Source organism: Aotus nancymaae, unplaced genomic scaffold (genome assembly GCF_030222135.1).
Source record: "Aotus nancymaae isolate 86718 unplaced genomic scaffold, 86718_ANA_hifiasm-v0.15.2.pri h1tg000025l, whole genome shotgun sequence".
NCBI classification, from domain to species: domain Eukaryota; kingdom Metazoa; phylum Chordata; class Mammalia; order Primates; family Aotidae; genus Aotus; species Aotus nancymaae.
Window position 1 is genome coordinate 18,314,845 of NW_026988438.1, and position 23,913 is coordinate 18,338,757.

At 36.6% G+C, this 23,913-nt stretch overlaps 1 protein-coding gene across 10 annotated transcripts in view; it reads left to right on the plus strand.

Annotated features, from left to right (window-relative positions):
- MTERF1 (mitochondrial transcription termination factor 1) overlaps window positions 1-23,913 on the plus strand; it is a 397,742-nt gene that overhangs the window by 95,347 nt on the left and 278,482 nt on the right. The window lies entirely within an intron of this gene.

A 23,913-nucleotide genomic window follows, 5' to 3' on the forward strand; every position in this document is an offset into this window, starting at 1 on the left:
GCACCCATGCCAGTGCCTGGAGCTGGTCATCCCACTGCAGCCAGTATGCCTGGCTGTGGGCAGTGGCTGGACCCCACACTCACTCACACACCCCTCACTGTTCTGTGCCTGGCTTGTCCTTGGCAGGCATGGGGTCCAGGCCAGAAGCCTGAACTGAATGCAGCCTGTCAGGTCGAGTGGGTGGAATGAGCCAACAGGCCTGAGCAAAACTTGGGCAAAGGTGTCACTGTCAACAGAGGTTTCTGGCTGGTGAAGTGACACCTCAAGAGTCCCATGACAGTATTAGGGATTTTTGTTAGGTAGATGTTTGCTGCTTATGTCACAAAACTTAAACATGTAAGATGATAGATATGTTAATTTGCTTCATCTTAGTGACTATTTCCTATCTGTATGTATTCTATAACATCATGTTGTAAACTTCATATATACACAATAAAATTGGTTAAAAAACACAAAAAAAATTATATCAGGTGACTTCCTAGTTTAAACTTTCCATTGTACTTAGAGTAAAACCAAGCTCTTTTATATGCCTCTGCATGATCTGACCCCTGCCAGTTTCTCCAGTCCCTCCTGGAGTTGCATCCTCTTCTGTCTCACTGGCCTTTCAATTCTCTTAACTTGTTAAGCAGTTTCATACCTAAAGGTTTTCACAGATGCTGGTATTTTGCCTGAAATACCTTCCCCTGCCCTCTATATGCAGATCTCTTAAGTGATGCTAATTATATGAGTATCTCATAAGTTATATTAGTATCACTTAAGATAGTGTGATATCCTGATGTAATATGATATTAGAGACACCACAATACCTGGTGTAGTATCTGGCACATAGTAGGTAATCAATACATAGTTACTTCCAATAAAATGCTTATAGACAATTTTTACCCTCTAGGGAAATGGTTTCAGGTCCAATAAATTTGGAAAATTAGAGATTAAATGAAGTTAAGATTTCTTTACTGTAGGACTTTTCTGGGATTTTAATATGCTAGCATATTATCCCTTGTTAATAGATTATCAATCTTTAAATGGGGTTGTTGTTTGTAGCTTTTCTTTTACTTATTTGACCTGGAGCTTCTTTTTTTGAGAAGAGTATCTCTTAGCACTGGTATTTTGTGGTATGAAATTCAGGGAATGCCAATGTAGTTCAAGGTGCTTACTTTATAGTCAAAGAAACAGGCCCAGGAAGAATCACTGACTTGTTTAAAATTACACTGTGAGCCTTTGTAGGAGTCAGGTCTTTCATGAAGGTCTAAACATTTAAGAATGTCTGTAGCATCTTTGAATGATTAGCTAAGCCAACAGGGAAACTTATGTTTAGAGTAAAATTATAGATGAGAGGTTAGAGCAGAGTGTATCAAATAATTTGCCCTCCTTTAGAAATTGCCATTTCTAATAAAAATACCACAACAAAGTTTTTCAGACTCATAATTTAAAAACGCTACCATGTCCCCTCACTCATGCTCAGATCAAAACAAAAATTTATACAATTTAGTTTGCTTCAGCTGCCTGAAACAGGAAGGAACCAGGCAAGAAGCATAAAGGAAAATGTGGCATTTATTGATTGACCTGATTGCTGTTTTTGTGGGAATTTTTGTGTGGGAATGGATTCTGAGAGTGTGTGAGAGTAGACTTCATATGTTCAACCTCAGTATCGGTTGAATGTGAATAAGTGTTTGGCTTTGGAATCCTGCATCTGTGGGTTAGAAACAGTCCTCCATCCGGTATGACATTTAGCACATTATACCAAACCTCCCCAAGCCTCTATTTTCTCATCTGTAAATATGAGTAATATTAATTCCACCTCATAGAGTTGTTGAGATGAGATGATGCATGTAAAGAGCTCAGCATATTGCCTCACACCAACATACACTATAAAAGAGGGTATTATAGGAGAAAGGAGTTCAGGTGTGCCAATGAGTGTTTGAGGGATTTGTGAAAAAACTGAGATATGTTTCAAGCTTGCTTAATGAAGTCCATTAATTAATTTGAGATTTCTTGTTGAGACTGTACAGAATTTGCAAACCAGGCCTTCTGACTTGGTTTTGAAATACCAAATAAGAAAAAACAGCTGGGCGCGGTGGCTCAAGCCTGTAATCCCAGCACTTTGGGAGGCCGAGGCGGGTGGATCACGAGGTCAAGAGATTGAGACCATCCTGGTCAACATGGTGAAACCCCGTCTTTACTAAAAATACAAAAACTTAGCTGGGCATGGTGGCGCGTGCCTGTAATCCCAGATACTCAGGAGGCTGAGGCAGGAGAATTGCCTGAACCCAGGAGGCAGAGGTTGCGGTGAGCCGAGATCGCGCCATTGCACTCCAGCCTGGGTAACAAGAGCGAAACTCCATCTCAAAAAAAAAAAAAAAGAAAAGAAAAAGCATCCATTTTTTTCTTATTTGAGAAAAAATGAGTCCACATCCATTTTTTTATTCAGTTCACTTCTTGGTCACTTAGGATTTTGCTCACAGATCTGGAATAAGATAGTTTGACCTAGTGTAGCATAAATATACACTGGCCATGAATTAATAAGCAGTGTAGTCAATACCTTGTATTACTTAGGAGTTTACATGGTGTGCTTGGCAAAACAGCCATTAGTATGATCCTTCTGAGGCTTGTCTTTCAGCTTTGTTAAGGCAGGTGTTGTAGAGTACCTTTACTAGGGCTATAGTGGTTTTCCTCTTAAGGTATGGTCTTTCTAGGACCTGTTGAATGCTCATAGAGTGTTTACTGAGGCTGCCACTGAGGCTGAAATTTGAACATTTCCAAGTCCTGGGGGACCTCCGATAGTTGTTCAGCCCACAGCTCCCCTGTGGTCCTTTCCTTGGCTTAGTGTAGTCTTGTTTAACACATCTGTTGCATAGTATTCAGCCAAAGACTCAAGGATCTCCTATGCAGATTCCTGGATCTCTTATCCATTCATTTGTAGCACTTTTCTCAACTTGGAATTATGTATTTGTACAAACAGATTACATAGCCCCTTTCTCTTCTATACCATGTCCCATGAATTCCAGCTATCTCAGTGCCCTGAATTCTGATCTTTATTTCATCAGCACCTGATACAGAGTTCGTAAAGTACTTCTAGGCTCACCTTGTTTGTTTTCCTTCTCTCAGGAATCAGATTTTGCCCGTTATCTGACATCTGAAAACAGTTATTTCACATGTCTTGTCAAGTTTTATGGTTGTTTAAGAGGAAAAGTTTCTCTGTGTGGCCAGAAGCAGAAATTCTTTCCCACCTGTAGTCTCCATTATTTTACCATAGGGCCTCTACCTTTAAGAGTACCCCCTGGCTGGGCATGGTGGCTCATGCCTGTAATCTCAGCACTTTGGGAGGCCAAGGAGGGCAGATCACAAGGTCAAGAGTTTGAGACCATCCTGGCCAATTGGTGAAACCTCATCTCTACTAAAAATACGAAAATTAGCTGGGCGTGGTAATGTGGTGGCAGGTACCTGTAGTCCCAGCTACCTGGGAGGCTGAGGTAGGAGAATTGCTTGAACCCTGGAGGTGGAGGTTGCAGTGAGCCAAGATGGCACCACTGCACTCTAGCCTGGTGACAGAGCCAGACTCCGTCTCAAAAAAAAAAAAAAATTCCTCCCTACCTCCACCCATACGACTATTATGCATACATAAAAATTAAAAATAAAATAAAAGATAAATCTAAGATAAAAAAGAACCGCTCCCCCCCCCCCAGTACTGTAGTGGCCTATGTGATGGGCTCATTTCTGATCACCCTTGATTTTAAACAACTTATTGGTTGTTCATATTGGTTATAACTGAAATCACAGGATCACACAGAACTCTTATTTTCTTTAGTCATCACAAACACATTAATTATAATAGAATAAGCTAATGATCTCTTTTTATGCCAATTTCTTCACTATAATTTGAAGTGAAAAGTGATAACATATTGATATCTTTCATAAAGACATATCAAGAATGGTCTCTCTTCCTATAATATGACTAAGTGAAGAACATTGCAATAAAATATGATTTAAAGGGCTCATAGACTTTCAGTCATTTTTTTGTATAATATAGAAAATATAATCTAAAATTTGAAAAATTTCAAGAAAAATAATTAGTTTGTTTTTCTTCTTGGTAGGAGATAGGAGCCCACTGGTGAGAAGATGTTCATTAGTAAGTTTTTGCTGCAAAGACTGTTTGCTGGTATCAGTAAAGAGTGTTTGTCTTTGCTTGCAAATGATATTGCCTATATCATGAATAATTATGAGAGGAACACAAAGGAAAATTCCAGAATTTAAATTTTCACACTTATTTCAATTCCTTGTTTCGAATGTCTACTGCCTATTAATTCAGATGCCATGATTTTCTTTTCTTCTCAATTATTATTTTGACTTGGATAATTATTATTTTGACTTTGGAAAAGCATTTGAAGGGGGATAATACATCTTTGTTTTATGACTGGATTGTGGATTTACTGACTTCAGCCTTCTTTAAGGCCCTGAACTTTGAGAATTTCATATCCATGTGTAACTTCAAATAATCTTTAAAAAACAAACTGCTTTGATTTTTTTTATTCTTTAGAGTGTATAACTTTATTATGCTAATTGTCAACATAATAATATTGCACAACCGTCTTGGTTGATAAGTGGTTGATATTATTCTGCTTTTACAGAGGAGAAATCAGAGGTATGAAAGGATTCTGTGATTTGCCTAGAGTTATCCACAGACAATTCAGTCTATGGCTAGACTGAAGACTGAAACTGAAGACTTGGGTCTACTAGAAAAATCTATTTCTACCAGAAATTGATTGTGGTTCAAACTCTGTTCTCAATTTAGGGTCAGTTCCTTACCTTGGCCTTGTTTTTCTTATTTATATTAAGTAAAATGCTGGGGTAGAATAGATGAGCTGTTAGATCCTTTCAGATTTGAAATTCTGTGGTCATTTGACTCCCTTTTGCTTTATCTCACAGTGCATTGCTTTCTTTAGCTTTCATCTGGACATACCTGGATTACATCTCATTTTTATTTCTTACTTCTACTTGTGCCTTAATGGTATATTATTTTGCCTTTAACTAGTTTTACTGAAGAAGTAAAAAGGCATTTAACCACCTAGCATACAATAGCCCTGTGATTTAGGAACCATCTCACTGACTTTCTTATTGTTATTTTAATATTTTATTGTGTTATATAGTACTTTTATAACAAATTTACCTATTACATAGTTTAAAGTAATCAGCCATCACTATATTTTTAAATAAGCCAGACTTCAGGTCCCAAGATACTCACCATTATTTGATTTTACTGCTAATCCCATGTGTGATCTTGGGTCTCATACTGGCCTTTTTTTTTCGTTTTTGTTTTTTTGAGACAGGGTCTGTCTATGTTGCCTACACTGATCTGGAACTCCTGGGCTCATGTGATCCTCCCACCTCAGTCTCCTGAGTTGCTGGGGTTACTGGTGCATGCCACCATTCCTGGCCACCATATTAGCCTTATTATAATACAATGAGGAAAGGTTATCAATAACTTATCTTCCTCACAAAGACATGGTGATACAACACAAAACTAAATAATACTAATTCCCATGATGGTTTTATACTCCAGAGCTTAAGGACATAAATGTTGAAGCATTTCAAGATAAAATATGTACTTCAAAGTTTTCGAAATAATTTAAAAATAGAATTTGAAATAGTGAAGAAAAGACTATTGGATCTTTCAACTGGGTTATGAAATGCATACCAAAGTTTGGGCTTTTTGGAGCCCATTTCCAGACTCCTCTGTGACTGATAAGTCTATAATTTGCTATTAAAATGTTGCAGTTTCAGTTTTTGACAGTTAAGCTATAAATTGCTGAGATCTGGGATAAATGGCCAATTATATTAGAACAAATGTCTATTGTTTTATTGGAAGAGGGAGAGTTCACTGTACTACTTACTAATAGTGATTATTTAAAATTTTTCTCCAGAAGAAAAAGTCCATGCCACATTTGTGGAAATGGTTAAGTGACCACAGTAACAAAGAATCTAGGGATGATTTAGTGCAGATCATCATGTAGGCTTCCCAGCATGTGCATTTTAAACAGTATTGTGTTGTCTCCAAGTTTGCCAGAGTGTAATCTGTGAGCAATTGAGGCAAAATCAGAATCAGAAACCTAGGAGAGTAATATTGTTTAGAATTTTCAAGCAAAAGACTTTGGTTTGGGTTTGTTACGTCTGGAACCAAAATGTCACATGTGGCATACATCATTTAAAGTTTATTATTTTAACCTTAGACCTCCTTGTTTAAAATTTATGCTGTTCGGTGCCTTGCATCCCAGAATAAGCATTTCTATTCTATTACACATTAGCTTGTGCCAGCTACATGGTGAGCAAGGTGAAACCATGGCTGGACAGCCCCTTCCACAGTTCCACTCTTTCGCTGGAACTGCCAAACCCAATAGGTTCAAGGGGGTGCTCAAAAATTAAGGCATGGCACCAGGTAATTGAAACCATTCTCTGCACATCTGGAAAAAACCCCAATTCTGGTCACACACTCTGCTGAAACAGAAATCATCCCATGTTATTGCTGGGAGTTGCAGGAAAGTAAAAGTGGTATCATTTTACGTTTACAGAAGCATTTAGCATTTTCACGGACAGACTCAAAAGCTTGTGGTTACAAAGTGTAAAATTCTTATTAAAATTGTTCATGAATTCAACAGAATACATATCTAGCAATTGTTCCGAGACTTTCTTTCCTCTTGTTTGTACAGGATAGCAGTGATCCCACTGATCCATCCTATTCTCCATATCAAAAACAAACAAACAGTACAGTTTTCCCATTCAGTGGTTGACTTGTTCTAGCCAGGAAGTTTTAATTATTTGTCATTCAAAGTAAGTTTATCCTTGATGCTATGGCCTCCTTCATGCTGGCATGAGGCAAATTATCATCTGGGATGAATATAGGGTGAACTCAGGCTGGCCGTGGCCCTGGTAGAAGAGATAAAGGTGCTCAGGGAGTTTGTGCTCTTAAATCTAACAAAAATCCACAGATTGAGAATTTAATTGCTTTCATTGTAAGGAACTTGAACCTTCCACATGCCCTTTAAAATTCCTTGCCTGCCAGTGAGCCGAGGTCGTGCCACTTGCACTCCAGCCTGGCGCCTGGTGATGGAGTGAGACTCTGTCTCAAAAAAAAAAAAAAAAAAAAAAATTTACTTGCCTGCAATTATGGATTTATATGTCCTCCAAAGTTTCATGTCACTTTCTGTAGTAATAATAATATAGCGTCCTACTGTTCCTGAGGTACTTTCAATATCTTAATTTTTCAGTATTTTCTTATGGGGTAGATGGGGTAGGGACTATTTTTCCCACTTTGAAAATGAGAAACCTGAGGCCCAGAGAAGTTAAGTGGCTTACCCAGTGTCACACAGCTAGTAAAGATAAGGCTGGCTCTCAAACAGCTCTTCTGACACCAAATCTTGTGCTCTTTTCATTAGCATGTGGTGCCTCTTATGTTTTTTGTATTTTTTTCTCACCAAAGTAACTTTACTTTGGACCATTTTTCAAAGCAATTTTGATGGAACACATCCAAATGCCGTTTCCATGGAACTTACAGCATGGAAATGTGCAGCTTCTCAATCAGGACAGTGCTTATTACTTGGAATTCTGTGACTGCTGAAGCTCAGTGTGAAATGGTTGCATACATTTTTACTTGTTTAAGCACAACAATTTGCTTGTTCTTTTTCTACAGTATGTATTTCTATCTTACAGATAGTCACTTACATTAGATTTCTAAATCTCACAGTTCCTGAGGGCCACTTACAGTCATATTCATCTTTCTCTACTGTACCTTGTCCAGTGTCTTTCAAGAAGTAGATGTTTAATGAATGTTTACTAAAAGGAATACAAGATGACATAGCAGACTTTGAAGAATTCCAGTGTATTTTCCTGATTTCCAGTATAACTTTCTGCAATGATAGAAATGCTCTGTATCTGGGCTGTGCAATACAGTAGCTGCTACTGGCTAGTGTGACTGGGGAACTAAGTTTCTAGTTTATTTACATTTAAATTTAAGTAGTTGCATGTGGCTGGTGGTTAACATATTTGACATAGCAGCTCTAAATTGTCATATATTTGAACTTCGTCATATCCTTGTATCCTAATTGTATTTGGGTCCTTCCTTACGCTGATTATTCTCACTATGTGTTTTGATGAGGAGATTGTATAGCCAGCCCTGAGCAAGGCAATAAAGGAGTGAGCTCAGATTTTCTCTTACACCTGCAGTAGAAGGCCCTTTCTGCTGCTTGGTCTCCGGGGAAGGGCTGGTGCTTGTGCCTGAGTGTTTTCTGGAAAGGAGTGACTTATCTCTTGGTGTTGCAAAGGGTTGACAGGGGCTCTAGAAGGGGACGCAATGGGGGATTTCTCAGTTTCTCAAGGCTCAATTATGTATAGTCTAGGCCTGTAGGAAAGAAAAGCTCCATCATTATCCAAGAAAAGCAAATTTTTTCCTTAGAAGAAAGAGGAGAGCAGGAAGCTAACAAATGTTAAATAGATTTCCTCATGCATAAGTCCCAGTGGTGCTCCACTGGGGTAAGGATCTTTAGGCTCTGTCTCTCTCTTTGACATAGAAGTCTGTGTACATCACCAGCAGCCATTACCATTACAATACAACCATGTATTTTTTCTAGTTGTGAAACTTCTAAATTCCTCTTCTGAAGTTGACAGTTTGGGATTAATAATAATAATAATAAAACCTCTCTTCTCTTCTTACCACTCGATAGGAGTAGCAAAAACTGCCCAGGAAGAGAGAAATGCTGTTCCTGCAGGGTGGACCCCTTTGATCTCAGTGACTTCTAAGAACCACCATTCCTCATGCTGTGGCTTCTGCTACTTCTCTTGAGGAGCCAAAAGGTTAAAGAGAGAGAGCAGCAGGAGTGAAATGGCAGCCAAATGGGAGAGTGGCCCTTGAGTCAAGGTCTATGTGTTATCATGTGATTCTGGGCACAAATCCTTTCTCAGGATGTAAATAATGTTCTAAAGGTAGATTTTTAGGGTCTTGTCCTCTATTAGAAGTAAAACAAATATTGAGTAAAGGAAAATGGGTGCATCATTAATACCGATGTACTCATGGGTGGCTGCAAAAACTACTCTAAACGAATCTGAAATTTCAGGATGAAGGCTTTAGAATTAGGAATTGGCATCGTTGTTTGTGAAGGGACTCAAGAATATCAATTGTGAATCAAAGAGCAGGATCTGCCCCAAAGAGCCTACTATCTAAGGGTGACAAAAACAGTAGATATTAATATTCTGTATTATGCACAAAACTGGAACTTAAAAATGTTTTTCCTTTGTAAAAATATGTTCAGATTAACTTCTTAGCCTTCCTTCCTTTTCAAGTAGAGGTGAGAGTAAGTATTATCTGTCCCTTTAGGCATAAGATGAAAACAAAGTGCAGAGAGGGAGGTAACCGGGCTAAGCTCGCAGAGCAGTCCTGCCCCTATCGCATCAGCATTTGAGCAGGGAACTTCAAACCGGGAGCTATCAAGCTGGCCTTTCTCCTATGGAGTAAGATGACAGCTTTAATTCCTTACTGATGTACGGGGGCCTGAGTGTATAGAATACATAAATAAATGTGCAAAAGAGGAAAAGAAACCTCAATCTGGCAAAGCTGTTGGAGAGAAGACAAATTGATATCTGTGACTCTTGTTCTGATTCCCTGAACTTTTTTAAAAAAATAAGCTTTTGCTTTGCAATCATTTTAGATATATAGAAAAGTTGCAAGATAATAGAGTTCCCATATACCCCTCACCCAGTTTCTTCTGATATTAACATTTTGTATTTGATTTCCTGAGTTTTACAATAATTTTATATGTATGTTTACAAGTGAATTTGTTTCTATAACCTTCCTATAACATTCTCCTCAAGTTTACTGCCAAGATAGAATAACCTACATATATGATAAGGGTTCAACAGTTGAGCACTAAACATTTTGGTTGGAAGGTCACTTGGGAGTTATAACTGCAGTTATCATTACTGGAGAATGGGAAAGGAAGAATAATATTTATTATTGTGAAAAAAAATCTTTAGAATAAGAGAGAACTTTTTAGGTTCCTCTCAGACTGGAAGTTAATTTATCCTCTCAGGAACGATTGAGGCTTTTAGCAATACTGAGATGACAATTTTGGAAACAGCATTTTATAGGATATGCATTAAAGGAGATCTGTATTTCCCAAAGTTTCTGGATTTGTTCAATGGTAAATAAAAATAGAATTAACCAAGATTACAAAAATTTGGTTGATAACAGTGCACCACTTTAAAGTTGGAAGAGAACTGAATGGTGGATCAGTGGAGGATATGAAGGTCGAGTGGAGCCCAAGCAGAGGATTGGTGTGTCATAAAGGAGTGCCATTGATGAAGGGTATTTAGGAAAGGATTAAACCAGGTTCCTCCTGTATAAGAGTTTCACCAATAGTTTAATGAAGAGAGACTGACACTTGATATTGGACTAATAGTATAGTTATTTATTACCTGAGATTATTAAATCCACATTTATGCTTAAGGTAACTATAGAAGGAATCTTATGGAATTTCCGATATTTGACAATTTTTGATTCACAAAATTGGAACTTTTGTATGATTCATCCTAATATTTAGTAAACTATGTAGTTAATTCGAAAAACTTTTGCTTAGTTTCACTTTATACTGTTTTTGCTTTTATGAACTTGGAAGTAAAGAACAGTGATCTGAGCTAGAAAAATCCAATTGAGATTTGTTATGAAAATATCTAGAATGGGCAGACAGATGAGCAGCCACCTAAATGCTACCCAAATAGGCACTCTTCCTCTGTGCAAGATATTGCACACTTGTATCATAACTGCTTTGTATTTTCTTCACAGGGGTAAGTTGATTCTGTGCACTTCAATTTGTAAATTTTATAGGTTTAGTAGTACTCAGCATCTTTTCCTCCACTCATCTAAGAAAGCACATCTGAAAATGATTGTTTATCATCCTACAGCTTAAGGTTTAATTTTCCACCATAAGGTGGCATCATATCACATTTTATGCAGAAGCAGCAGGTCGTTTTTCTGTTCACTGAAATGACTAATGCTCTGCACATGTCTTTAAGTTGTGAGTGTGACACATTATTGAATATTGAAGTTTATAAGCAAGTATTAGAAGCTGGCATCTCTATATAGAGGCTTAACATTTTTTTCCTTATATTTGATCTTTCTATATTATGGCTGAGAAGTTAGTAATAGAACAAATTATTGCTATATTAACTAATACTATGTTTTTCCTCATTAAAATATGTAAGGCAGTTTCTTGCATATATATAAGCTGCTCAGAAATATTCATTGCATGATTAAATTAATATATTCCTTTAATAGGCCTTACCCTCAGGAATTCATTTTCTCATTTGTCAAGTTGAATTTACAGCATACTTTTATTGCTTATGACCCATTTCTTACTGGCATAAGAAGCTTATTTCATGAAGAAGTTAAACTCAACTGAACACGTTTAATTTCCCTACTACCCTTTAAAAATACATTACTATTTTTTTACACACCACTTTTCTTTGCTTAATTAGAAATGTCTAGGACTTGCGAATTGCATAAATGCACCAGTTTACTTCCTCTAGTAGCCTGATTTTAAACTCTGGTTTAGTTTTGCAATGATGAGTTAAAACTTTGCTTCATTTTTCTTTGTACAAACATTTGTACCTTGTAGAAAACATTGTAAACACTTTCCTAATAAAATCATCCTTTTTTCAGGTGAAATGGTTTTGTTTGTGGAACTCTTTATAGTTTTGTGGGAAGTCAGTGCCACTTTGCCTGCTGGAAACAACCCCGCAAGGCATATTGCAGGGCATCCTAGAAGTCTAGTTTAGAATTTGGAAATGGAATAATAGGACTTTGGTCTCAACATTTCTCTGATTCCAAATCTCTTGAAGCACTTAATTCTCATTCTGACTGGCTATGATGCCAAAGTAGCATATTGAAAAATGAAAAATTGTTAATCATGAAAAAAACCCTTAATGAAACTATACTGGAAAACCAGCTAGACTGATGTTTCTATTAAATTGATTTCATGAATTGAGGCTTGGCTATACCTTAGATATTAAATATTTTTTCCCCTTGGTTGCAGCTCTGCTCTAAAAAAAACTGAATTATTTTTTTCTCTGCGTCACCCTACAATTGACAATGTCTGCATTTTATAGTTAATATTTTCTTCTCGGAAGAAAGTCAAGGTGAAATGAAGTGAAAAGTCAAGGTGAAATAAAAAGTCAAAGTGAAACAAGCAGATTGGTGTAAAATAGAGTAAGGGAGTATTCCAAGGAAGAAGATTAAGGAAGCCATCCCTTAGAAGATGATGTCTCTTGAGGTTGTAGGATGAGACAGACTCAGCCCTATAAATTTGGTTTTGAATTAGGTGGGTAGAAGACGGACTGGTAGTGGCTAGGGAGAACATCTCAGGAATGGAAAAGAGCTTAGCATGTAACAGATAGAGGGAATAGAAAGGAGGGCAGTGTGGATGGAGCATGGGGGTGGGGAGAAGGGGCTGCTGGTGTGGTGGTAGAGTAAATAGAACAGGTGGGCTAGTGTCACTGCAAGGTGAAGCAAGGGAAGAGTAGGGAAATTACCTGATCTTATTTACCTTTTAAAAAGCTTACTCTGGTTCATCAACAGTAGAATGGATAGATAAATTGTGATCTGTTCATACAACAGGATGTAATATAGCAAGAAAAATGACTTATATGTTGCTCTCCAGTATCTAGTAGCATGAAATAATGTGTCAACTTAAATATAATGTTGAGTGAAAAAAGACAAACGCAAAAAAGGACACATTGCATGAGTCAATTTTTGTGAATATTCTATTATGTGATCTGGGCACTGGTCGCATGGATGTGCTGAGTCTGTGAAAATTCATCAAGTTGTACATTCATGATTTGTGTACTTTTAAAGTGTGTTAAACTTAAATAAAAGGTTAAAAAGGATTACTCTGGTTACAGAAGAGAGAATAAATTGTAGAGGAGAGTGGAAGCAGAGAGACCAGTTAGAAGGCTATTGAAATTCTCCAGGTGGAAGATGGTGGTGGTGAAAATGGGGAGAGGTGAATGTATTCTAGATCTAATTTGAATTATAGCACAGTATTAATTATTAGATGGAAATATATAAAATGCTTGGTGTTTGACCACTTTTGACCTTTAAAGATGACAGTTTCATATGGCTCAACCTACTGGAAATGGATTGTAGGGACATCCTTGACTCATTCTAGTTATTGTTTCTCTGTTAAGTGTGATAACTGTTGGTTTTATGTATCTTTTCTTTGTGATATAAAGAATAAAAGCTTATGGTTTTACTTGAGAACAGATATTGAGTTTTAGTTATTCCTGTCTATTCACATAACTATATTACTTTCTCTATGATGAGTTATGTTGTAGCTTTTTCCTATACTAGGATTAATTTTTCAAAACAAGAGTAGTTTTAAATGTAACTAATTAACAAACTAGTGCTATGCCCTATTATACTTGGTCGTGAAGATTGTGATAACAGTGACTGTCAAAAATTTGTATTGTAGCTGGGTATTGTGGTATATGCCTGTAGTCCCAGTCACTTAGCAGGCTGAGGCAGGAGTATTGATTGCTTGAAGCCAGGAGTTAGAGGCCCGTGTGCTATGATTGCACCTATGCATAGCTGTTGCACTCCAGCCTGGGCAAGATGGCAAGACCCCAACTCTAAAAAAAACAAAAAATGAAAAACTTTTTATTGTTTTAAAAGACAAGGTTGAGTGTTTATGCCATCATATAACAATATAAATTTTGTTTGAGGATATGGATATTAAATACCAGGTTTATCAGTTTTTACCCCTCTCCCTCAGAGCTAAGGTAGTTTTTGTATCCATTTAGGTATGCTTGTGTGGGTTGTCAGATTTCTGAAGAAAAGGGCAGGATCAAGAGGCCCCTGACTGCTACAGTGGGAGTTATTTAAGTTGTGAGCACTGAGGTATCTTGGCTGGGCAGCTGAGATGTACAAAGAAGGCTGCTCAGCAAATTCTGACCCTGCAGCCTAACAGGATCTTCAGATTCATATCCATCAAATTGACATGTGATAGTCCAAGGAGAAAACAACCTCGGAAATGGTCTATTGAAAGTAATTTACTTCCTCATCTATCACATTCTCAAATGATCTAAATTTGAGCAAAGCCGTGGAAGTATAATAACCATATTCTGAAAGTTGAGAGGATCTAGGGAAAGGTATTTTACTTTTTTTATTTTTCTCTCAACATACATTTTTTCACACAAATGTATATAAAAATGGAAGAGGCAGATGACATTTGATATATATGTGTGTATGTGTGCATATATTAATATTAATATATATGCGCGCGCGCGCACACACACACACACATGTTTTAAACCAGCTTTGAATTCATTTTCTCATATCAGAGAAGCATGCCTCCTGGTTAGTATTAGATTTTCAGAATGCACAGATGGAGAATAGTTAATGGAAATAACCCCAACTGGATTTATTTTGCATTGTGCTTCACTGAGTACAGAAGTCATCTAGAAGGTTCTAATTTTTTCCCCAAGGACCATCACAAAACACAGTCCCCAGAAGAGGGTTGGGGTGGGTGGGGAAATAATATGCAAATGTTTCCTTGAAAAATGCCCTTTCCTGTGTAGTTATAGAGTGAAATCGATACCAACCTCTAGATTTGTTGACCTGTTCATGAGATGGAAACTAAAATGTGAAAAGTTGAAAGTTTTTCCTGATGATAGATTTTTTTCTCTTTTTCATATGCAGCTAGTGTGAACAGTCTTATGATGAGAAAGATCTTCAGACCTCTATATAGTGCTGAAGAATGTCATGTCGAGAAAGGGCATGCTTTTCCTATATCATTGTGCCTTAATCTTCTTAGATTTTTCTACAAAGAAATCACATTAATCAAATCTCCTTTCTGCTATATGAAAGGTTCAGGCTGACTAATGCTCGACTTCGGGCGAAATTGGATATGGAAGAAAATCCTGACGTGAAATAATACCAGGACTTTTCATAATCCTGTGTTGCCAGAGTCTTAGTTCAGGACTGTAATTTCCAACTCAGGTTTTGTGAAATCCTAGAGTCATCCTAGTGAACCCAAGAGTTACTCTATATGCTTTAGAGACCAAAAACCCAATTTAAATGTAAACATAAAATATTTGTTTTAAAAATGTTTAGGAGTAGGTTTTATGCATGTGTCTTTAAATCAAGTAAAGAGCAGCCATTGTAAGTTGCAAATACAAAAAGGCGGAAACCACTATTCATCTGGTTCATAAGCTTTGCCAGTGACAACAAAGACAAAATTGTGTCTAAAATGTAATCTGATTATAAAGAAACTTAATTCAGAATCTACATATCTAAAATGTGGTCTTTCAAAATTTTTTTTTGGTGGGGAGAAGCTATTACTTATTTCAACAATGTATTTATTAAAGTATTTTTGGACCATCATGAAAACTTTTTTTTCCCTCTGAGTCTGTGGCACAGTCCTTTGAATATCTTTTACTTGGGAGAGGCTGAAGCATTTGAAAAATCCAAAGCCATTAAGAACTAAGTCTAGAAAGTAGGATATATGGTCAGTGTGGGTACTATTGACTTTTAGAAAAAGCATGAAGCAAACCACATTGTATTCATAAATCATAACATCACTTTGTACCCCATAAATATAACACTATAGTTTGTGAATTTATAATTAAAAATATAAAAATAAAAAACAAACCAAAATAAACAACAAAACTTCACATATTACAAAATAATGGGACTTACTTACTTTTGTGGTTGCCCTGAGGGCAATTACTGAACTCCATAAAACTTAACTCTTTAAACTCGGTGTGTATTTTATGCTTATAGCACATCTCAAATTAGATGAACGGCATGTTAGTTTACAGCCACATGTGACTAGTGGCCACCATATTGGATAGCATGATACTGGAGTCCACACCTTTTCTTCTTTTTCGTTTTTTGCAAAAAGAGTTCAAAGAATGTTTATAAACTCTTCACTTAGTTACTCCAAATGTTAATAACTTATATAAACACAATATATAAATTATCAATATCAGCAATTTAACATGGCTGCAGTAACGATATTTAAACCACAGACCTTATTCAAATTTTGACAATTACCCAACTAGGAATTTTTCTGGTCCAAGATCAAATCCAGGATATCACATGCTGCATTCAGTTATCATGTCTCCTTAGTTTTGTCCAATGTAGGAAGTTCCTCATTCTTTTTTTTTTTTTATTACTATGGCACTTTTGAAGAATATTGGCCAATTATTTCATTGAATGTCCTTTAGTTTGTATTTGTCTGGTGTTTCCTCATGATCCAATTCAGGCTGGAAACTTCTGGCAAAAGTATTATAGAAGTGATGATGTGTCTTCTCAGTGCATCATATGAGAGGCACATGATTTTAATTGATCCATCACTGGTAATGTTAACTTTGATCACTTGGTTAAGCTGGGGGCTGTCAGCTTTCTCCACTGCAAATGTACTGTTTTACCTTTGCCATTTGAAAATTTAGTTTAAAAAATATATAGAATGAGAGTAAGTATGTACAATTTCTTTATTCAGTGTTTGAGGAGCACTCACTGGATATAGTTTTATTTTTAAAGAAGTATATTCATTTGCCGTCGTATAACATTTTAAGGCAATTTAAATTTCATGTTTCTCGTCATACATTTGCCCCAGCTTTTAACATTTATTGATGATACTTGCCTGAAACAGTTATGGTGGGGGTGTTGCCACTTTCTGACTTTTTATATTTCCGTCATTTCTTCTACATTTATTAGTTGCAATTTTACTGTAAGAAAGCCATTATTTTATTTTAATCAGTAGAAACTGTGTGGATTCTTACTTTATTCTGTGGGTTATGGTCCGTTAATATAATTACTGTATAGCTCAAATACTCATATACCCAACTTTGGCCATTAGGAGACTCTTTTAGTTTAGAGCTCACATTCTTAAAGACTACTCTAAACTCCTTCCCTATAATTGTGCCTATTTACTTCAGAAAGGCCTCAACACAATCTTGCTTTTAATAGGCTTTCAGTCACATAGATAAATAAGAGGCTTATCTTGGCTTCTGAATATAATCCTTTGTTCTTCTCTAAAAGAAGCAATTTCTAATCTGTCATACCCTAAGTTCATTTGCCACTTTCTCACAGTTTTTGCTACATACTTTGCATACGAGTATTTTTAAGCTTCAAAGACTCTTCATGATAGGTATCCTAAACATGCAGTAGGAATTCAACTATTTCTAGCACCTTTAGTTACTTCCATTTGCTTTAATTCAACAAACATTTGTTGCCAGTTACATTGGAGAGAAAAATGTGGAATGCAGTCTATTCTATTATCTTGACCAATTTGCTATCCAGTGGGGCAGATGAGACATCTATGCAATTATAGTGTAGTTATAGCAGGATGTGATAAGTATTTGAACAAAGTATTATGGGAACATAGGAAGAATGACTTGCAGTCCAACTTGGGGGTGAGGTTAAGGTGATGGAAAGGAACAGGGCAGGGATGAGAGGTGCATGTAAGATTTTCTCTGGGGTTTACCAAACAAGGACAATAATATGAATGTTAATCTGAAGAAAATGTCTGCCAAACAACTCATTTCTTTTGCCGTTTGGTCTTTGTATTTATTATTTCAAGAACTGTTTCTTTTTTTTCAAAAATTCTGAAAACCAAAGGTCAGAGAGATTTCCATTTTTACAACTAACTGCTGAGACATGGGAACTAACGGTGACCTGGAGGTGATAACCTACAAGTGTAACAAGAATGGGTTAAGTTTTTATCACTTTGCACTGTCCTGTTGTTCAGTCTTGAGATGAGAATCAGAGCAAGCCTGGATTGGGAATGTCTTACATCATACACTTTTTTCCTTCACTTTTCATTTCACTTGGCAAAAGTAGAACCGACACTCCACATTATCTGACTGTGTTCACAAAGAACTTATGTCATGATATCCTTTTAGGAGTTATCTAAGTGGGGAAAAGGATGATAAATTCCAGGACAGTGATTGCATTTTTAAGCAATAAGCGAGTATCAAGAGACAGTTTTGGAAGGTAGTGGTGGTAGTGGAGGACTCTTACTGTGCTTTGTGAAAGTATTTGTCTTTCATCAAAGTGACTCTTCTATTTTAGCATGCAATGCAGATGCTGCTTGGATACCCTTTTCTTTGCTGCTTTTGGTACCCAAGGCATTTGTAGCTCTTGATCACTAGAGTTGGCTATTTGGCTCCATGCGGTTCTTTGGTCAATTTTTTGATGTCTTTGAAATTCTTCAGGCCAGAGACTCGCCAGAGACCAGGGCAAAAAACGTGGCTGAATGAATGGATGAATACACATGTGACAGAAAAATGTAAGAAGAAAGCTGCCTCTCTTAGACTGGTCATGAGTTAAACAGAATGCCATGTGTTCTTGTGCAGAAAATACTTTTCTTAGTCTGAGTACAAGTTTTCTAACCTACAACACTGAATAAAAGGTGAACTTAATGCACATAAAATGTATACAAAAGGGTTAGTTCAGAAAAACTTCTGAAAATTATCTTACTAAATGATTTCAATGCTGCTGGCATCTAGAGATATGGGAGTTGTATCCTCTTATGGTCTTCTTATTAGGAACATAAATACCCAGAAATGTGCACGTATGTATATAACAGCTTTTCTATGTATAATTCATGTTTGTATATATAGTTTATATTTCAACTGAGAATGTTTTTGTCTGAATGGTTTATTTGCGATTTTACGTGTGTGAAAAATCTTTAAAAATTTTGAAAGAGAATTTATTTTTTCTTCTAGTGTTTGTCTTTTTCCATCCAAGCTTATTTCATGAGCACACAGAATTAAATATACTTGACTTATAGAAAGGGAATCAAAGATGAAAGTTCTCCCAAACCTGTTGTCATGTGGTTTAAAAATTACCATTGATTTTAAATCCTCAGTGTAAGCATTTTTGGCATATGTATGTGAGTATATGTACACACACACACATGCACAAATATATACACTAATCCTAAAGATAAAGTGGAAATGAGCCTATAAGAAAATAATAACTCAAAAGTGATAGAATTATGATTATCAAAAACAGTGTTGCATCTGTGATGTAGTTTTGTGTTTGTATCAGAATTAATCATCTTTGGGAAGTTATTTTTACATGAAGAGAAAGAGGTTGCTTGACTCTTGATTCCTTAGAGAATTAGACTGTTTGGACAGAGTTACGGAAAAGGGATTGTGTCACAAGTGAAGTTATGGTTTCAGGACTGCTTCCAAATATTCCTGCTTTGGTTTTAGGGGTAAAGAGCTGAGGAGTCTTGAAGCAGTCTTTTTGGTCAAACAATTTAACAGGCAATGGGTTTGGTGCCAGTGATTCCATTTCTAAAGGATTTTCCTTTGAAGTGTTTGTTCTTTGGTATGTTTTTCCAGCCAAACATATGCCTGTGATTTGAAATCAGCTTAAGAGTTTTCTTTCACATTTAGTATTTGTGTTTAGTTTGCTGGCATTAAAAGATGCAGAACAAACTTGTTTGATTCCTAAATCCCTACAATGATATTGCCACTAAGGATGATTCTCATGGGGAGAGTTTAGTTATCACTGACTCTAGAAAAACACATGAAAGTTATTTTTGAAATAAACTTATTTCTGGAAAGGGCTAAAGGAAAACATGTTCCAGCTTGCATATACTTGACATCTTTTCTTCTAGAATTTCTTAGAAAAGTATTTCTTATTTGTTAATATTGTCTTAGAAGCTCAAAAGTGTTACTCTGCCTGAAACATGGCTGTTACCCTTGACTTCTTGACCAGGGTTGTAGATCTAGCTGGTGACTTGAAATATATTAATTGGATTAATTACTCTTGAGAATTCATTGCACCTGTGGAAGCAAAATATTGAAGATTTTGAAATATATATATATCCTGCCATGTTCTGAAGAGGTGAGACTTGTGTTTGATAAGACACTGTCCAGAGTGGGTAAATTGCCTGTGAGTCTGTAGTTTTTGTTGTTGTTGTTGTTGATTTGGCTGGTTTTTGAGACAGGCCATGTCACCCCCGACTGGAGTGCAGTGGTGCAGTCACAGCTTACTACAGTGACCTCCCAAGATCAAGCAATTCTCACCTCAACCTCCCAAGTAGGTGGGACCACAGGCATGTGCCACCACACCAGGCTAATTTTTAAAAATATTATTTGTAGAGACAAGGTCTTGCTATGTTGCCTAGGCTGGTCCTGAACTCCTAGATTCAGGCAACCTTCCTGCCTTGGTCTCCCAAAGTGCTGGGATTACAGGCATGAGCTACTACGCCCTGCTGATCGTTCATTTGAATTCAAATATTGGAGGATGGCAAAAGGGGCCAACATGAGGGCAAAAGGGGCCAACATGAGAGCATAAGCTCATTAAAATAACTGTGATGGGATCTCCTGGGATGGAACTGAGCAAACCAAGAGGTATGTTCTACACCCTTGGCTTCAAGAGTAGGCCTTATATTTTCTCTTCCAAGGAACTAGTTTTCAGATCCTAAAGGACCAACTTTGACCAATAGAAATTTTCCTAAAGCTCTTCTTTTTTTGATGACAAAATACAGAAAATCCTTTAATGTAATCACACACAAATCAGTCCTCAAATAACAAAAGCAAAAATAAGTCAAAGTTTATAAATAAAAATGAAATACAGATCTGGTCATTTTAGTTAGTACCCTTTCTTGGATTCAGGTGGCTTTTCAGAATATCCTTTTGTCCAGGTCAGGTCCTTTTCCCACACTTACCTAATTGAGGTGATTCTCATGCTTTGTGGCTCCCATGGTCAGGCCACCTTGTTTCTTCCCTGCCAGGAAGTCACTCTTGACTTTGTGAATGGTCATTTGGATTCAAATGCTGGAGGCTGGAGGAAGAACCCAAAATGGGAATAGGTATTTGTTACCTAGGAGACTGAATTATTTTGAGAAATCCACTAGGTTCTCATTTCTTCTCAGTGGGTCCTTACCATGTCCAAGGGGCTCATTGACGTATGAAACCAGGATGGCAGGTGGACTGTTATGGATTCTTCTAGTTCATTGTACCTGTTGGGTCAAGTTAGTTCACTTTTCCAGGCTCAAGCCTTAGGCTACATGCTCCCAGACCCAGGCTTTCAGAGTTATCACAGTCATGATGGATACCTTTAAATACACAATGTGACTCCACACATGAGTTTAATTCATGCATAATCCTGATATTGAATAGTGATTTTGAAAAAAAATTGGTATTTGTTTTCTCCATTTTCTTCATTTTTGATTTTAATTATCTCAGCTTTTTAGTTAAATTAAATCTCCACCTTACCTATCCTCCTTTCAAAAGACAACTAGTTGCCGAGATTATCAAATTTAGTATAGAGGTTCCTTCTATAAGCGATTGTCTTCATTTATTTTATTCATTCACACAATGCATTTTTGGTAACTTAGTGTTGATAAACTTTGTGACAAGGTGAACATATAAAGATTAATATGTGATTGGTTTTACTTCAAGTAGGTCATGATCTAGGAAAAGTCATGACATTGAAAATAAACTTCAGTAGAATGTATAAAATGATGTATTAATGGTACAAATAAAGTGCTATCAGGACACAGAAATGATTCATTCTGCCAAGGGACTGGGACCAGGTAAGGCTACACAAAAGAGACAACATCTGAAAAATACTCAGAACTATGGTCTCAGTTTTGAAATATTGGGCATTAGTACAGTCATGGTGGTCCATCTTGGTAAGTATATTTGTATTTTCTATCTACTAACTACAACCTTAGAGTCACTATGTGACGTATTAATAACAGTAATAGAAATTTTGTATTGCATCTTGGTCTTCAAGGACTGATCCTAAGAAAAAGGAAGGAAGAAGATGTTAATTGAGGTTTAGGGATATGGCCACTAAAAAAATTAAAGTAATTTTTTTTTCTATACTAATACCTACCTCTTTACAGCAGAGACTTAGAGAGATATTAGTTAGGGTTTTTTATGTGGAATGAGAAACTTGTACGAAAGATGGAGTTGGTAAGAAGAGAGAAAGAAGAAAAAGAAGGCATTATTTTGTCTAGATTCCAGGAGTTCCATATAGGACATGGTTGGGATGGCTGTCAGACAGGAAGGGGGAACAGGGGACTTCTTGTAGCCATATTTTGGTAACCAGGTCAGTGGTTTTACTTAGCATTGTATGTTTATTTGGGATGGACTGTAAGGGGCTACTGGACAATGTGTATATGTGGGAAGTTCTCAAGTCACTCCTAGGTGTTTACACTGCTGATAAGTTACTTAGAAAAAACCAGCAAATGTTTTTACTGGGTGGTAATTCATTAAAAAGTATTTTCATACAAAGAGCCTTTTATCAATTTTAGAATGAAGCACTGGGATGGAACTTTAGAAAATTCTGGCATGAAAATTTGTTGAAAGAAGTTTCACTTGACCACCAAAAATGCAATATAATATTCTTGATATAATTTAAGGAGATGAGCTTATGTAGTTCAAGGAAACAATTTCTCTAACCTCAGGGGAACAGAATAAGGTAGAGCCCAAATAACATCACAATTACCCTCTTGTCTTACTTGCCCACTTTCTGCTTCATGCTTTTTTGTCTCAATGCCTGCAGTGTTGACTGGGTAGGAAACAACTGTTCAAGTGTGCCAGGGGCTGGTTGCCTTTACAACCCTCCTAAAAGCCAACTAGTTAGATGAATCATTAAATGTCTCTCCACTTTGTCTGCTCAGCACTGCATTGCTCTGGATCATATCCACATTCCTACCTTTGTCTTGAAACTGAAGTTAGGACTTGCTTGTTCCTTTTGGCACATTTCCAGATCATGAGCACATTTTATATGTCCATCTGCACAGCTATCTAAATATGAGCAGACTTATGGGGAGTGTGGCTGAGAGTTTACTTAAGATCCTTCACAGGCTTCTGCCTGTCTCTTCCAGATTGGCAGGCACAAATGAAGTTAATCATACTGTATTAAATATGGTAGAATGATCTGGTCATACATTACACCTGGGAGTGTTGAATACTGCTCTGAATTGAATGTCTGGTACTGTTTTGGTGACTTGAACTTTGAGCTGTGTTGACTTGTCAAGGGGTAAGTCAACAAATCTTAGCTAAATAGTTTGTGGTATATTATTAGGAATGTTAGATAAGGCAGTTCCATGTAACTCCTATCATTATACATTCTTGGATTGAAAATAAGCCAATCTCTCAGCACTTTGGAGAGAGCCTTAGAACTGGTCCTTTGAATATCATGAGAAATGATAATGATATGCGGAGACACTCTGAAGGGCGCCTCTGTATTCTCCAAGTTGCTAATGTAAGAAATATGAAGGAGCTAGATGTTTGTTAAGAAAATACAAATGTGAACTACGTCAGCACTTTTAATAGCTGAAGATCTTTTTGCCTTTTCCCACATGGATACCTAAATAATGAAATCATAATTGCTTTACTTTGATGTGTTTATGTATACTCTGTAAACCATTATGGAATCTGTGACATTCCTAGTCTGCAATCAATGGCAATATTATGAAAGGAGAAAAAAATGATTAATTATTAGCATCGATAAACATTTGATTAATGCTTATTAAAAAAGCAAATGCTTGTGAGAACATGATTCATTATTGGACTTTTAGAGGGCAAATCTCCCAAAGAATCACGTCAGTTACAAACTAAACTTAGAAAGTTTTCCAAGGACCAGTCATCTATTTAATATCTTGCATAAAATCAATGGTGCTTTCATCAGAACTGTTGGGGAACACAGAATGATATGTCATAAGTAACCTTCATCCCTAATTAATAATGAAAGGGTAATAGTTATGTGGCTTTGCTCTTATTCAACTATTAAGATATAGCCAGTTAATTGCAACTTACAAACGAGGTAAAATTTCTAGCCTTAAATTATGAATGATGTTGATATGTGGCTTTATTATTTAATGCTTGGTCTCTGTTACT